The following is an 18,890-nucleotide window of genomic DNA, read 5'->3' as shown; positions in this document are numbered from 1 at the left end:
ACACGTACAGTAGCCCAGAACGGACAACCAAATCTTTTCTATTCAGGATAAAGAAAATAAGATTTTTAGATAGAAAAAGAGTTTTGTAGTTTCTCCTTCCTGCTGGGTTCAGTCAAAGGGTTTCAGTTGGTTGTAATCTGTAATCTCACCACTAGATGCCACTAAATCCTTTAACTGCCTCTTTCTGGCAGCTGTAGTTACTTTTATTATTTTCCATAAAATAAACATGATCATCTCATAAAATATTCACCTTTAGATTAAACTACAGTCTGTTAAATAGTTCATATCTACCAACTACAACATTAAAATGCTGCTTGAATCACAATATATCAGAAATAATTCTCTAAATTAAAGCTGCAGCAGGTAACTTTTATAAAAATAACTTCCTGTCACATTTGCTGAAACTTATATTATAAGTACATATCACAATACCCTGAGAGCAGAACATGAGACAGCTAATCTGTGAACAAGTTTGGTTACTCTGGTTCCTCCTGGTTGTATTAACAAGTACAGTTTACATTTTATAACCTTTTAGTGGCTAAAACTGATTAAAACACAGTAAAAAAGGAGAAAATTTAAACATGTTCATGAACTAATGATTTTCATTACGCCAGAGCCTCCACAGTATTATTATTATTAGTAGTAATAATATTACAGCAATAATATTACTTTTCTTCATAACTTATAGTGTAACTAATTACTAATAAATGTCAATATTACAGTTACCACCCAAAAAATAACGAGTTACACCTTTTGTGTCCTCAGTCCTCCTACTGATTTAAAAAACCCAACAATCACATCTGTGGATCCATCTTTATAATCACGGAGGAAAGTTTGAAATTACTTTTCTTGATTTAAAAAAAACAAAACTCTGAAAAGAAAAAAACACAATTTCCAATTTTATACTTTTTGTGTAAAGTAATGTAAAGCACAGTGTAACTAATTACTGTTGGCAGGGAGTAGAAGCCTCTGAGTTGTGGTGAAGTCGAGGTATAAAGCTGCAAGAAATGGAAATTTTCACATAAAGTACCTTTAATTTTAAGTAAAATACAAAGTTACATTCCATTACTCTTCTTCTAAGTTCAACTGAATGAAAAAGCTACTTTTATGTCAACAGCAGCTCATTAAACAGCATAAAAACGACCTGCTAATGTAGTTTAAATGCAGCTGATATTCATCAAAACCTCAACACAAGAAAAGAAACCTGGATTTAATTCAAAAAGAATCACAAATGCAAGAATCAAAATCATCAACAGTTTCCGTTCAGTTTTTTAGACGTTGTTCCGTCTGCAGATTAATCAGCTCGAGACAATTAGCCTTGAATGAAAGTGAAAACATGGATGCCGAGGGGGGGGTACAGATGGTACAATGATTTCCTTTCAGGACGCTGCAGGTCGGCACCGCTCAGCAGTGAAATGAAGCTCTGTCTGAATCCAACACCTCTGTTTTGGCTGACCTCCGCCCGTTTAAGGAGGCATGGGTCACTGCCCCCCCCCCCCTTAGGATGATGGTCTGCGGATGTCCGCTCATGTCTCTTCCTCACCTGGGGGGTGGAGGAAGAAGGATTACAATGAAATACCTGGAGGAAACACTCAGGAAGATATCGGTTAGGAGAGTCAGCCTTTTTCCATTTCAGATGAAGTAATTTTGTAAAGTAACCAAACTGTTTTTATAGCGTTAACCGCGAGTAAAACAGGCGCTGACGGGTTTAATGAAACGGCAACATTTGATACGATTTAAACCAGGACCTCCCAATTTTGTTCAATCACCACAACTTCTCTGCAAATTTGAACAAATACTGTAGTTTTCCCTGAGTTTCACCAGTTCAAACATCACTAAACTTCTACAGATTTTATTCTCACTGGAACAAGTTGCCTTCAATTTTTAATGAATTATACAAAAACAATCCTAAAAACACTGCAACATGCATTGAAATCCAGTTGGGACTGATTAGTGATGTGGTTCAGTTGAGCTGCAGACATTTACCCTCCAATCAGTGCAGTTTTATTCTTACTGGAACAAGTTGACTTCGATTTGTAACGAAACATGCAAAAAGATTATTTCATTGCACAAGAAAAACCTAAAAACGTCACAATTTGTGAGAAAAGTTGACGTGAAATCAGGAATTTTCAGCTGCAACAAACAGAGGCTGTTGACTGATACAGTGCCAGCTTTAAAGTGAGCGAGTTACCATCAGTTGAATCAGGTTGAATTCAACTAAAAGCCTTTATATCACACTAACTGTTGTTGCAATGGAAGAACATTTCTTTAATCTCTACATAGTTTTCACTTCTCACTTCCTGTCTGATCAGGACTTTTTAATCTTGTATTTAGCCTCTGAACCGAGTCTCTAAATAAAGTCTCCTGTGTCTTAATTTAAATATTTGACATTATTCAAATTATTATTTTTTTTTATGTTCGTAATTAAGAGCAAGATTCAGATTTTGTCTCCAGTTTACTCCACCTCTCGCTCGGAGTCATGAAGAGCTTTTGTGTTTTAAATGAGGAGGGATAAAAGAGCTCCTTGCTCGGGGAGTTTGGAGAATGAGGGGATCTTTTTGCCTTTGGTGCCGATAATCTGCAGCTTCTCTCGTTTCCCTTCAGCACAGAAACCTCCTCTGTCGGCCTCCGTTACTCTCCGAGGGAGAGTTTTCACCTCCCCGGGGCGAGACCGAGCCACCTGTAAGGGCAGATTTATACTTTCCTTTACCAGCGTTGGTCAGCTGTGTTTTTTGGCTCCTTTGATATAATCTGAGAAATGTGACAGGATTTCTAAATTCAGCTGTTTTCTTGGCTATTAAATAAATTATATTTATATGGTCTGGTTTCCCTGTTACTTATTTTTCCAAAGACAAAGTCTGACTTGAAGAACTCTGTAATGATCCCGGGGGGATAAGTTGTGTTCGTGAGAGCAATACATTTTAAACAGTTTGTGAGCCGCTCGGCTTCCCCCAAAGCCCGCCGATAAGAGGCTTACGTCCCCCTGCGAGGAGGAGGAGGAAGTAAAGGATGATGGGATGGAGAGAGGGAGGGAGGGCAGGAAGGATGAGGGGATCCCTGATGCTCTCTGCTCCTCAGGAGATCACAGCACTGAGAGGGACAGTGAGTGACGGTCTGTTTTATATGTCACAGTTTAATCAGTAAGGCCATAAAACCCGGTTCACGGTGGCCGAATCGTACTGACTTTGGTGAACTTTTCCTCCAGACAGCAGTTTGATATTTAAGTGAAATGTCTCAGCAACTGCTGGATGGATTGATGTTGAATTATTTAATACTTTTTTCACTCACTCATCGGATCAAAATTTAATCCTGCACACGCAGGGTTTACAGACGTGAATGTGGAGAGATGGTGGAGCTGCCAAGTTGCTTGGAGCAGTTCGGGGCTGGGTGCCGTGCTGGACTTGAACCGCGACCCTCCGGTTCTCGAGCATACTAACGTGCCGGACTAAACGCTGTAGAAGCATTGTCATTTTGAGCATGTTAGCATGCTGGTGTTAGCATTTAGCTCACAGCTGTGGTGGTGGTGCCATCATCAGGTCAAAATTTGAAAGGCTATTTAATCTTGTTCTTAAGAATGGGTAAACTATGGATTTTTCGGCTCGTTGTCAGGAGTTGGCAAGCTAATCGATCATTCGCTCTCACTTGCTGGTTGATCTAAAATGCGTAAGGTTTTCTTGGCAGTAAAGAACAACAAACAACTGAACACCTGTCGCGTCTGTATTTGACAACCGGGAAATGAGAACATGGCAGAAGTAGAAAAGAACTCTCGTCAAAGTCCCACACTGCAGCTTTAAGTGAAGGAAACAAACACAAACTAAAATATATTTATATTTTTTAAATGTCTCTGATTCATCAGACACCTGTAAACGTAATGTGGTTTAATCAAATTAACAAACACCTGAATAAACAAACACAATCTCAATCTTTAAAAGCAGGTAACAGCTCAGAATTCAGCAGCCTGAATTACAAACTGATTCAGAAAAAAACTTCACGGAGTAACTTTAATCTTGTCTTGGTCTGATGTCTCCCCTCCATCCTCCTCTCCATCCTCCCCCCTTCCTGTCTCTCTAATCCTTCCTCCTTTATGCTCCTTCTGCTCCTCTCCTTCGCATCCTCAGGGACAAGTTGTGCGTCGGGGAGCCGGCGACAGGCGGTCAGTCGGAGGGTTGAGATGTCAGACGGAGAGCGGCAGTCAGACAGACAGTCGGGCGGTCAGACAGTTGGGACGGCAGACAGGCTGGCGGTGGGCGTCTCTCCGTTAACGAGGCCTGACAGCTTCCATGCAGGCTCATGCGACAGTGAAAGGGAGGATCGGGTCAGATCGGGAGCGTTTGATGTCGGGGTGGCGCTCGCGTTTGAAGGCACCGCTCATTCCGCCTCTGTTTGCTTTTTTAAGCCGTGTTGTGTCAGACTGTAGGCGGACCCCGCCACTAACTCACAGTGACAGTCGAAAACAAACCACCTGATATCTGCCCGACAATTAATACCAACAACACTTAATTTCCCAACATGCTCTTTTTTTTCCTAAATACTAAAGTTCTTTATTGTGCAGCCGGCAATCTTTTTTTTGTGGTGTAAGCCAGGAAATCCTGGGTTGGCGTGCCGGCCTGGACGCCGTGTCCATTGTTTGCTCACTGCTCCCATTGATGCTCTTCATCCAGCTGTAAAATCTGGTGTGGTGCTGAAATGTGTGTGTGTTTGTGTGTGTGTGTGTGGGGGGGAGTTGTGGGGGCGGATGCAATCCACTCTGAAAACAAGATGTCACCCCCCTCAGACGGGTCAGAGTGGGGTAAGGGTGCAGCAGCGTTGGCATTGGAGGGATAAAAAACATGCAGTGTTTGCTTCCTGTGTGCTTCCTCTGCACTGTATCCTCCCTCCCTCCCTCCCTCCCCCTCTGCTGGCCGGAGCTATAGGTTTTCATGGTGCATTTCCTCTCTTCCACCGCGGACGTTCTTCACTGTTTAACAAGGGGGGCAGATTAGCATAACAGCCTCCGCAGGAACGCTGTCAGCATTAAAACACACTTCCTCTGGAAGTGGTTTTCTGCATAATCTGTTCCTCCCACCACCAACCCCCCCAACCCCAGACCACTAACACCACTCCCTCTCTGTCCCTCTTTGTCCCGCAACATCTGGTTCTTGATTGAGCACCTGCACTGTATCACTAAATAACCGTTATATACACATCTTATCTGCAGCATCTGTACACACAGATAACGGTCAGATAATTTGGATAATTCTGGTTTATTTCAACTTGTTTTCATAGTTTCTTTCTGTCATTACGATAACATCGGACTCACCAAAGTAATTGCAGACATCTGCGAATGCGCTGACATCGCTACAATAAAGTCTGACAGGGCAACTTGTTGGTTTTAAAACTGGGGTCCCAAGCAAAAGGACTATGAGAATATTTTCACTTTTAGCAGATTTTACAGAAGTTGGAACGAGTGAAGAAATAAAGCTGTCTGTTTTGATTTATATATGTGTATATATCATGAAAAAGATCAGCTTTGGGCCACTTGTGCCTGCAGTGTGAATGCAGCCTTTAAGATTGTAAGCATATTTTGATGATTATAATGATAATATTGTAAATTATTTTGGCATGCAGAATCCTGACATGCATACTTGCAAACCCTCCCGATTTTCCTAGGAGATTTTCATTGCCCTCCCAGGGCCACAATTATTGTATTGTGTTTCTCCAGACTTATTTTTTTCCAGATTATAATGCCAATTATTATATAAATGTAGCTCAGTTCTCTTAGATGTATTTGAAAAAGGAAATCGTCATTGGAAAGTTTCCCTCTGCAGCTCAACACTTCAAACAATGCAACTAAAGCTGTAATATTTACCCAGAAACAGCCTGCTTGTATTTGTGTTTTCAGCTGTTGAAAGACAGATAAGTGAGATTTGTTGCTGTAATATGAACAGACCACAGTACTTACAGCAGTACGACAGCAGAGGAAAGCTTGTTTGTGGAATTATTCTCCTTCTCTGTGTCTTTTTTTAGTTTATGCCCACCAAGCACGAAGCCCAAAACCACATTTAACAGCAAAACACAAGAAAACAAAGCCAACAAAAACGCAAGAAGTGAGCAGATCCTTTGTTTCTTTCCGAGATGTTTGAGCTCTGCCACATTCCACAACAAAACCCATCCGGAGGATAATGAGACCGACTCTTCCGATAAAAAAAAACTTGTTTTCCTTGCGGAGTCGTCCATATTCTCACGTTCCCACATCCGGATCAGGAAGCAGCTCTGAGCACAAGGAACAGGTGGATCCACAGTACAGCACAGTCAGCTGGGGGCTCCGATACAGTCTGAATGTTCTGATACAATCTGATACAGTCTGAATTCTCTGATACAGTCTGATACAGTCTGAATGCTCTAATACAATCTGATACAGTCTGATACAATCTGAATTCTCTGATACAGTCTGATACAATCTGAATTCTCTGATACAGTCTGAATGCTCTGATACAATATGATACAGTCTGAATGCTCTGATACAGTCTGATACAATCTGAATTCTCTGATACAGTCTGAATGCTCTGATACAATATGATACAGTCTGATACAGTCTGATACAGTCTGAATGCTCTAATACAGTCTGATACAGTCTGAATGCTCTGATACAGTTTATTTTTTACTTGTGAGGTAAAATGCTCTTTAATATGTAGGATACCTAATTATTAATTATAATAAGAGTACAACAAACCGAGCAGGAAGTCAGTCAATATAGGAACCATTTTATTTCTTAACAATACAACAGTTGTTTGTTTTTGGCTCGTGGTCCATCAGTAAGTTTCAGTTTTAGACCTCTAAGGAAAGTTAAATTAACTTACCTGGTTTTACTTTAAAAATAACAGTTTTATATTGTTTTTGTCAAAGAAATGAATGAAATGTTGGTATAAAGGCCTACTGTGCATATTTTTTAAGTTCTATAGTAAGCCTTAAAATCAAGAAGGCCTTGTGACCTGCTATGAAGCTTTGGCGACCCCTAGTGGGGTTCCCGACCCCTGATTTAGTCGACAGCATAAAAAAAGAGCTAAATAGAGTTCAGCTGTGCCAATAGAGCACAACAAGAAAATGAGACCCAAACAGAATGAAATTGTTGCACAGACCCACAATAATAAACATAAACACACTCTCACACACACACACACACAACACTCTCTCTCTCACACACACACACACACACACACACTCTCAGGGTGGACAGATAGCGCAGTGTGCCAGGACTTGAGAGGAAACAGATTGGCGAAACAGTCCAAGTGCATATTTTGTATTTCGGATCAGGTTTCAGGCTCTCGGCCCTGCAGCACCGGATAGATTTGATTACGACCAACAACCACAGGCCAAATCTAATTAGCACATTATTCACAGCAGGATGTCAGCCTTGTGTTTCAGCGAGAGTCGATACCTTTTCACGGTCATCAGGAGGAAGCTGACGGCCTCCTCGCGTCGTGCCTCAGAGTGTTTGTACCGCCTGATATAAAAAAACCCAGATTCAAGATGTGAAAGTTTATATCAGGACGGAGACGAAACCATTAAAACTTTACTTTATATGTGTGCTACTCTGCTACAAGGGCAGACAAGCAAAGAAAAGTAAAGCTAAATAATATACAAGATATTAAAATGAGGTATTTATTGTCTTACAGTCATTGCTGAATTAATAACTTATTGAAGACATGATGTTTTCTGTCTAAATCTGCCAATAACACTGAGTGAGTCTCAGTTTTCAGACGGTAATATCCAGAATGAAATGTGACAAAAACTGATCTCAACCTTTATACAGCTGCATTAATGTTGCATTTTACTGCTGTAATATTCATAAAAAACATCATATATAATAGTAAAAGACTCACAGTGAAGATTTTACTGCATAATAACTTCTTTAAGTAAAGTTCAGATATCAGTATTTGTACTTTTCGCAGTAGAGTTGGTGTTAGTACTTTTGCATAATACTTCCTCCACCCACAGTCTAACTGTACCTGTGTGTTACCATCTGATCCTTCCCCTTTCATAAAGGTGGGCTTGTGTGCTGCGTTAGCTAGTTAGCTGCTAGCAGCAGATCATTCTGTTCACGTTTGACTTGCGGCTTCCAGCTATAAATCGTGTTCAGGAGATTTTCAGGCTATTTTAATTGTCTTTAGCCTTCAGTATTTGAATGATCGGATTCGATCGATCCTTTCATGTCCTCTTGATGACGTTTCCTGCTTTGCTCACTTCCGTTTCTCCTCTCGTGCGCTGATTCACTTACGCTGAACAACCAACACGTTAAGCCTCAGACAAGGTCCGATGGTGCAGAAAACTGCACATAAACTGGGTCTACAGAGGCTCACGATGTTGCTGGGATGCAGCAGCGACCGCTCGCTGTCTGAACACTGATCGTAACTCTGTCGGTACACAGATGGAGAGCCAGAGGAAGTTTCTCTCCCAGAACTGTGAAGATCTCATATTTGGGACTTCGGGCTGAGAGTCTCTGAATGAGGCTTAGACGTAACTCACTGGGCACAGCGGTGTGGCTTTGCTGCTTGACTTGGCCATATCCTGACTGAAAGGCTGGGAGGAAAGGAAAGTTGCATCACAGAATTGAATCATTATGAGGATCTGTGAGGGATTCGGTTTTGTTCATTGTTCTCTTCGAGCCCCGTGGCTTGACTTAACTGCTTGAGTTGAACTTGGTTGTTAGCGGCTGGTCACTTCCTACCAGTGACGCCGGGACCACCCAGATATTAGATTAGTTAAATGCTGCGTAATTTCTGCTCCAAGCTGACCTCAAAGCTCAGATTTATGAGCCAGTGAAAAAGTTAACTGCTCCCTTGAGCAAGGCACTAAAGTCTTAAGCCACATTTCCACTGCACGGCTCTACTTGTTTTTACAGTTACAATCAAATTTCATATTGTCATTCTTTACATAAATTAACATTAATTCATCCAGAGCTCACAGAGGAGCACAATCACTCCATCATCTCCATAATGTAAAAGGAGTTTCTGTGTCTATAAGTTGTGACAGAGGGTCTCAACCCTGTAATCATACACAACACATAGACATAAATCATAGTAAGTTCAAAATTAAAGTAATTATAGCTTTTTCCACCACAACGACAAGTAACCTAGCAGACAGTAATTCATGCACTATAAGTGAGTGTGAGCCCATAGCGTTAGATACAAGATGCGCTGACCATTAACCAGAGTGGGTCAAGGCAAACGTGACAAACAGACCACCCAAAAAGGTGTGCTCACAAGAGAAGCTTCCCCACTGATCTCAGGACAGTGACTAATTAGCTTACACTGAAGCTTGCTCACTCAAAAATGGCCGCCCGCAAAACCTCAAGATCACCAAACCTTTTAAATCTTGTTATAAGAGAAGCAGACTGCTTAAAATTCGTAGACATATACAGGTCAGGACATCTACTGAATAATTTGTTGTTGTGCATAACGTATTCATGCCAATGCAACCTAAAAACAACTGCTGAACTCGGGTCAAACAAGTGTTTTTCTGGAGAAAGACTTTGACGACGGGTCTGAACCTCCACTGGAGAGAAAATTCGAAAAATGAGAAAATGCAACAAGTTCGTACGTGCAGCAGAAGAACAAATCTGTTTTTCTACAAGTGGTTCTTACATAGTGTGTTTGTTTGTTTGCTCTTTCAAGAAGACACATGGATGCCAATGTCATGTTTCAGACAACACATAATGGAACATTGTAGGTTCATAAAATGAGGGCAACAAGACTGGATACGAAAAAATTACCTCTTGACCGAACCCGCGATCCTGCTGAAGGACTCTTCACTGGCCCTGTTCAGTTCTGGGCCTCTGGGGACATGTGACCTCTGCGTATGTCAAAGGTCAAATACACCAAACTCACCTTTCTCTGCTGAACGGGGACAAAGGTTTCCACAGCAAGCAAAGGATTGTTAGGACCAACAGAGGGTGAATAAAGCTTAAAGATTTCAGACATTTGATTGTATAAAACACACCATATTGCTAACATGTATTCATATTAATAAATACAAAACCTATTAAGGGAAAACTGATTTACACGTTAACTAAAACCAGACGTGCTTTAAGATAAATGGTAACATCCGAATGCCAACATGCTCACAGTGACCATGCTAATGTGCTGATGTTTAGCATTTAAACCACATTTCCCATCTTAGTTTGGCTTGTTATCATGCTAACATTTGCCTATTAGCGCTAAACACAAGTTAAGCGGTCGTCAGAATCATCCTGAGAGGAATGTGCATCAACATCCATCCAGTAGATGTCGAGATATTTTCTCAAACTCAGAAATTTGGTGCTAAAAGACGAGTTAGACGATCACAAACAGAGACTACTGAGTCTGTATTTGGGTTTAGTAAAAGATCATAGTTGGGTGTAAATAGCCTCATCGGCTGTTGGCTGTTGACCCCTGTGGGCTTAAAGCATCTGCCTTATTATTATTATTAGGTTTCATCATCTGTCAGACATGAATGTTGAGATGTTTCACCATTGCTCTGCCTAAAGCCGCTCTGCTAGCTACAACACGACTACAGATGCAGTCTGACACATTTTAACTGGTCAGATAAATATTTACCGATATTAAACGTCCAGTGTTTCAACCCAAGAATCTCTTTTTTCTGGTGACTTATCTACTGTGAGATGTTTTTTACTCTCCATTGCAGTGAGCCACTGTCTCACGAGGAGCTGTGTACAGAAGAAGAAAGTGTAGATGGAGGGTGGAAGGGTGGGAACGTCGGGACCGTGTCCAATTGAAACGCTGCCCGTTAAGTGGGAACACATCGTTGTGCCGTTCAGTTTCAGACCTCCGAGGAACACTTCTGCTCTCTCACTGTTGTTTGAGATGAAGATCTCACAGCTGCCCTGTGTAGTTTTGGGCCTCAAAAATGGCTTCCAGGGACATGTGACCTCTAGGTTCAAAGGTCAAGGTTCAGACAGCCCAGACTCACCTTCCCCTCCCTGATGCTGAGGACAAAGCTCACATTGAGTCGAGACCCTGGAAGCTGTGGGGCTCTGAGTGTCTTTCCAGGATTAAGTGATGTTCTGCCTCAGCTTAAGAAAACAACGGACAGAGAACTGTTGTTCATTCACTCTGAAACTCGTACCACCCTCATAATACCCTCCTCTATATCCCCCCGCACCCCAACCTGCCTCCGTCATATCTAACATGGATGACCCTTCAGCTCAGTCTCTCTAAAAGCTGCTTTATACCGTTAAATTACTTGTATGTGTCATGGAATATCATTTTAATTGTTCATAGAAAGAAACTTAGTGACTTTATTTCTAAAAAGCGAGAAATATATCATAACATATAACAATGAGGGATGTCCCAATCCGATCTCAGCCATCGAGGCATTTTTTAACTGATCAGTATCGGCTATAATGAGCTTTATTGTTCTGATCTTTTGTTTTACATCAGCTGTTTTTACTCACAAAGCTTTCATGCACGTTGCAGCCATTGTCAGCTCTCTCCGCTGTCTGCCTCTCCTCTCTGCACGGCTCTCTGCGGTAGAGATCGGACACAACCACCTCAATACGACACTACCATTGCAAAGATGTAGAGACGATGGAAATAAACCCTCTGTTGCTTTGGTGCAGCCTTTACCTGAGCTAACTGGACCCTGAACAAACACTCGAGAGAAATCTCCCTCCGGACAGCGACAAGACCAAATTACAGAGGGTTTGTTATTTTATAGTTTATTTTGTCAAGAATGAAAACAACTTAAGGAACAGCTTCAATGCAAGCATTTATTTTCTTGATGCAATGCAGTATCAATTGTATAGCACATACACTATGTTGATTTTATTAACTACTGTACTGTAAGTGAGCAATGTGAACTGTATTCTCTAAAAAAAAATGGATTGGGACTCAATATTATTCAATATTAAATGACTCTGATCGGATCGGGTGCTAAAAAACTTGATTGGGACATCACTAATTACAATGCTGCTCAGAGTAATTGCAGTCCACAGCTCTTCTACCGACAGCGCCGGAGTCTCTACCTCTCCTTTTGGGTCATGTGCAGGCAGTCTGCAGGTGTAACGTTTGAGCTTCTCCCTCACTCTTTATTTTGGGATTTCTGTGTATGTAGAGTTTGTTTGAGCTTGTAAGAATTTAACTGGTTTGATTCCACTTTTGTTGTCTACCTATTACAACGAAACCACCAGTAAGCAGAGGTGGCAGTACTCGATAAGAAGTAAGACTACTCATGTTGACAAAAAAATGAAGTGCCGGTGAGTACTGGCACATTTCAGGCACTGCATTATGTAGAATGACAAAAAGAACAATGAGGGACAATGGCTGTAAGTCGGGGACGGTTGAGGGACATGATAAGGTTAATTACGAGCTTTGATCCACACTTTCTGTGATGCAGAGATGGTTTTCAGAGAGGTGACCATCTTATCTTCAGAGGGTTTCTCCACCCATCACCTTACAATAAAAAATGTAACTTCAGACTTATTGAACCAACTTATTGTGCTGCTCTGAAATTCCTTCCAAAAATGTTTAAAATCTGCATAAGAAGAAGTAGAATTACTGACCTTGAGTTTAGCATTAAAGTGCATTATTATATTAACCTAAGTTGTGCTTCAGACATGCACAGATATTTCTCCGTTGTGTTCCCTCTGTACAGTTCACCAACCACTCAGATAATCAACAGATAATTATAATAAACACAAGTGAAAACACTTTCTCTTCCCTTCACAATGAGTGCATTTGTCCCGGCTGAGGACTGCGGAGGTCCTGACCCACAGACCTTCCACTCACAACCTCCAAAACAACAGCTGGCAAGGACGAACGGTGGGAGATAAGGGAGGGCAGGATGGGAGGAGAGGAAGGGAGGAGGGAAGATAGGAGAGGAGGATGGAGATGAAGCTGTGGAGGAGTTTTTGAAAATCTCTGCATTGAATTATAATTGGTCTGAAATGGTTTAAACAATAAATAAACTAATAATTCTTACAAACTGGTTGAATATTTTTCACTGTAAAAGTTCAATTGCAGGTCAAAATATGTCCATGAAAAGGTGAATGAATCTGTCCTAATAAGGAGATTATTTATTTATTATCCTGAATGGAACCAGCTCAAGAACCAGAGTTGGTTTGATGGTAAATGGGTCCTCCTGGTCCACTTTACTCTTCGTGATGGTTCCCGTTTGGAGCCGCGATTACAGCAAACTTCGATTTGGAAACTTCACCTGGAAGTCTGATTTCCGACTAGGAGAGTCGGAACAAACTCGCCAACCCTGACCTCGAAATCCAACATTGCTGCTTCACATTTCAAACAAAGTGAAAACTGTAGGAATAAAGTCTAAAGAAGCACTTTTGTCTTACATGTCTCATTAAAATAAGTAAACACCATCCAACGTCTGTCTGTGGACACGTTAATGATTTACGTTTAAACCTGTATTCTATGTAACGCCCAGCCGGGGGCGCTCCATTGGTTGCAATAACACACAAAACCATGTTACAGTAAAATGTATTCAAGGAAATGTTCATTATATTTTTCAGATTTTAGTATGTGGTGTTTTTTATCTGTTGTTTTTGTTTTGTTTAATAAAATAAATAAATCTTGAAAGTGACTACGTATACGAAATATTACAGGAAATGCTAAATGTATTTTAAATTTCATTTTCATTTGAAATTTTGTAGTGTTTCCATAGTGTTATATGTTTTTAAATTCAAGTATTTCTGATATTCTCCGTGTACCACTAGAAGCAGCTTATGTGCCACCAGTGGTAAATGTACCATAGTTTGAGAACCAGTGTTTTGTTTTGTTTTGTAATTGGATTTTCTGAGCTTGTTCTTGCTCCCTGAACTACATTTAAAAACAAATTTATGACTAATAAAAGTATAAAAATACACATATTAAATTAGATTTATGAATATTTCAAACATAACAACCACTTCTGAATCCCCACTGGTCTGACACACACACACACACACACACACAGACACACACTCAGGCTAAAGATGTTTTCAGCTGTTGCTGCTGGTTGTATAAGTGCCTCTTTGTTCCCTGAGAGCTTTGGATTTCTCCCCCTTCCCCTTTTCCTCCCCTATTACCTCCCCTCTACCACCTCCCTATCTCGCTTTTTATCCCCCCTACATCCTCCCTACCTCCACCCTAACCCTCACTCTACCTCACCCATTCCCTCCTCCTCCCGTCTCCAGCTCTGTCAAAATAAAATGTCTTCACTAAGTGATCATTAGATTTCCCTGCAGCTCTTGGCGTCACCGGTCCTCCATCTGGGTCGTGTGTTACGGTGCTTTGGAGTACCCTTACCGAATTATGAGATGATGCAGAGGGTAGAAAATGTGACCTCGTTCTGACCTTTACTGACTTGGCATTATGGTTCTTTATTCACATCAGTGGTTTAATTGGTGGATTTTATACTAAATATCCAGTGTGTAACATTGAGGAGGATCTATTATGTAATATATTATTTATAGGTATGTTTTCATTAGTGTATAATCAGCTGAAAATAAGAATCGTGTTTTTGTTACCTTACAATGAGATGTTTTTATGAACAGATGTCGTCTTCCATAGTGTTTCTACAGTAGCCCAAACTAGGGGAGGGTGAAGCGACTAAATCCTACAAACTGGATCTGTAACAAAGTGATTAAACATCTCATTGATTCACAATCAGAAAATAATGATTCAGTGAGAACAGGTTGGGAATGACAGCCGGGTTAACAGGTAGCATCAACAGGAGGAGGACAGTCCTATAAACTATATTGTGGCTTCATTAAAACAGTATAAAGAGTGTATGCATATCTTTTACGTGTCGTCACCCATCAGTTTGTGGAGTCCCGCTTTGAAGCCTCCAGTTTGGCGTTATGGTCGTTAACAGTTAGTCGGAGCCAGCAGAGGTCACGTACAGCGAGTTGAGCTGCTCAGTTTTGACTCGTCAGTACCAATAGTGGCAATAGTTGAAAACAAACCCATTAATTGACAAATTGTTGCCACTGTAATTGTTGTTTAAAGTGCGGTCATTGGTCAAAATGTATTTAAAGCAAATCTTTTGCTTCAAACCTCAAAAAATTATTTAAATGCCAAATTAACAGTTCTGGTTGAACTTGAAATAAGTTGTTTACTCAACCTATAGAAAATACAAGTTATGCTAAATAAGTTATTTACACTAAGTCAATATCAAATATTTAGTGATTGATTACTTTTTCAGTGTATGGAAGAAGACTGAAACTAGAGATTGAGACCATAAACTCATTAGTAAAGTCAACTAATTTCTACTGAAGACTGCCTGGTATCGGTTTTTATTGCATCCAATAGAGCTGCCCCCTGCTGGACATTACAGAGAATGCAGGTTAGACACTTAAGCACAGAGCAGATCGCATTGGCAGGAAGTCAAACACAGAAACAGAATAAAGAATCTGATCAACATTCAAAAGACAACACACTCTCACAAAGACGCTCTCAGTGGATTTTGAAGACGCGATGTCTTTGCAGTGTGCCCGGTGGAATTTCAGGGTTGGCCCCCAAAAGGGCTCTTTATCATGTTTTATCTGCCATCCAAGAGGGCACTTCTGAGGCCACTAGAGAGTCACCTTTTTTATGAGGTTTTCTCAAAAAGGACGAGGTTTAGAAAGAAACTGTGGAGTAGCTGGGAGTTATAAGTCAGAAAATTGCCTTCCAATGTATAAAACGATGACAAAAGATGGTGGCTAATCGTCGGATAGCTGGACCATTCTCCGTCCTCCATTCGCTCCATCAGATGTTCTTAAAACAGAATCAAACACACATTTAACATGTCTGTAAATGTTAATGAAAGAAAGCTTTGCTTTCTGCGCTGGCACGAGTCCAAACTCTCTGAATCAGCGTCGATCCGTCCGTCCTATGACTTCTAATTTGGAGGAACATCAAACCACGAGAATTGCTCTCACTGAGGTTCCAGCCGGCGTATTTAAAGAAACCTCAGGCGCACTTGCACATTTGGCAAAACTCCAAACTCTTTGTATGACCGTCCATCTTTTCCCTCCAAACCCCCCCATTGTAGCCCGAGCCAAGTAGGGGGGCTTGAGGCTGTGCAATCAGATCCTTGGATCCCTCCTGTCGTTTGTTCCCCCGGCTTGTTTTCACTGTCAACACACCACTTGAGAGAATTAAGGGGAGCCAAGTACCTGGAGCTCAGGAGGTAATAAAGCAGTCAAAGCACAATTAAACCTTCAGAAACAAGTTGAGTCAAGCTTATCTCATTCCAGCTCGCAACACAGAGATTCAGTTATAAAAGGATGCATGCGCTCAGGAAGCAATGCAAAAAAAAAAAGAATTATTAAAGCACCTCATCGACTGAGAAAGCAGTTGATTCAACGGCACGCACGCACACACACACACACACACACACACACACACACACACACACACACACCTAGTATTTCAAAATTTGTGTTTAATCTTAAAAATGTCCAAAAATAAGTTACAGGAGGTCAAAATGATGTGGTAAAATTAGTAGAAAAGCATCAAATTCTCTCAACTGAGAAGCAAATGTTTGGTATTTCACTCACACACACACACACACACACACACACACACAAAATGTGTGTGTGTGTGTGTGTGTGTGTGTGTGTGTGTGTGTGTTTCAGTGGTTATTTCATTCTTTTCCCTCTGAGTAATCGTCTTCATCCGACAGTAAACCTCACACAGCGACTTTCACACTCCCGTCAGATTCCTTCTGCGAGGCTGAAAGACCGACTGTATCTGGGCGGAGGTCAGTTTAGACCGCTGCATGATTCTGTAATGAAAGATGGTTTTGTGTGTGTGTTTATGTGTGTGTGTGTGTGTGTGTGTGTGTGCCTCAGTTGGTATTTGAACTGTTGTTATTTGGGGTTTTTCAGTAACAGAAAACAAACAGTTAAAATAAAATACACAGTGGTATGACCCTCACATATTGCCATATATTGATATATTGATCATATAACCAAAACAAACTTTAAGATATCGACAGAAAATTAGTAACTCGTAAAAAAAGAATTAAACACACAGCAGATAATAAGTAACAACATGTAATTTTAACAAGTATTTTTAAAGTACTTGCTGCATTCACCAAATGTTCTTGTAAATCACAATCTTCTCCTGAAAAAATGTATAATAAAATAAGAATTATAATGCCTTAATTAGGATTAATTTAGAGTTTTCTTTTATATGAAGTCCCATTAAGATAAAAAATATCTTTTATAAGCGAGACCTGGCAGGTAGCAGCCGTACAAAATCACAACAAACAACAATAAAAACAGAAACTATTCAAACATATAAACAACCTCACGCTTTATGATGCACTTAAATTCATTAACTCTCACAGTAACGTAGAAACATGGCGGTTCAACATGGCAGACTCCGTGGAAGGCGACCCGCTCCCTCTGTAGATAAAACGACCTCCACCGGTTCGACTCAACGTCATCCACAAGTTTTCAGATCCCACCAACAGTGTTTCAGAAGCGTTGATATTGTTACACACTGCTGGTAAAGGATTTAAATATTTATTTAACACATAATGAGAAACTGTTGGTCTCAGTATTGTTGAGTTCAAAGACCGATAAATAATCTGTTTTATTCTAAACTGTTGATTGATAATTTGTGATGTGTTTGAAGGTTATTATAGAGAAACTCACAGTGACTCATCAGGTATTTGTTAGAGGCATTAAAAAGTCTGTCTCACTCCACAGCTGTCTGTCTCTCTCATTCTTCTCTCTCCCTCATTATTGCTGCCTGTGTTCATTGTGGTTCTGGGATGGCATGTAAGCACACACACAAACACACACACACACACACACACAAACACACACACACACACACACACACACACTCCACATTGAGCCTTAACGAGGCAAATTAAATCGTGTGTTTGATTCCGCAGAAAACGAGCGGCGAGCGTTTTGTTGTTCAGTAAACGAGACAAAATGAGACGAAGCTAAGAAAGCGTGTTTTTTTTTTAGAAGTTATACAGTCGGACCTTAATAAACTGTCTCCACTCTGCTCATGTTCATATGAAACAGGAAGCAGATATTGATCGGTGTTTACACCAACCATCAGTGCTGAGTATGCTGAGTTAGCACTATGAGCTACATCAGCATCGGACGGACCCGGGACCGACAGGGAATCCAGTACCGAGGTTGGCTCGTGGCATCATGGAGACAGTTCAGGCTGAGAGAGCTAGAAGAAGAAGAAGATATAATTTATTGATCCCTTGGGGAAATTGTTATTTTCACTCTTTTTTGTATACACTCAGGCTGAAACGCACACTTCATGCACTTGTGGACATGCAAAGGGGATAGAGACGGTGGAGTGATGGGGCTGCAACGTTACAGGTTTTGGGGTTAGGTTGCCTTGCTCAAGAGCACCTTGGCAGTGTACAGGAGGTGAAACTAGCACCTCTCCAGCTACCCTACACACTGAGCTACTGCCGCCCCGCCACAGCAGCTACTACAATCTCTCCATCAGGAAATTACCTTGGTGCTGTGATGTCCTTGTTGGTCTCTGTTGGAGGCTCTGTTCGATCCCGGCTCTTCATTCATTGGACAAATTTGTTAGTAAATTAATTAGATAAACACTTTTAACATAATTTTATAAGATAAAGTTACAGAAAGAAACTAAAAGATGACCTGCAGATTTATTTTTTTATTCCTGTTACTGGTTTGTTTTATTGTATTTTATTTATTTATTCTAAGAATTGAATTATCTTTTTCTACATGTGAAGCATGAAGCTGCTAACTTTCATTTCGTGTGTTGAATAATAATCGTTCTCTCTTCATTCCTGATCATTATATTGTGTTTATCTCCTCTGTGTCACTTCCTGAAGCCTCTTTCGGGTCAGTTAGTATCATCTCAAAAATCTAGCAGCAAAGTGATGTTTCCAAACCTAAATGAGAGCGAGAGAGTCAG

Source organism: Dicentrarchus labrax, unplaced genomic scaffold (assembly GCF_905237075.1).
Source record: "Dicentrarchus labrax unplaced genomic scaffold, dlabrax2021, whole genome shotgun sequence".
NCBI lineage: Eukaryota > Metazoa > Chordata > Actinopteri > Moronidae > Dicentrarchus > Dicentrarchus labrax.
Note: the sequence above shows the minus strand (reverse complement) of the source record.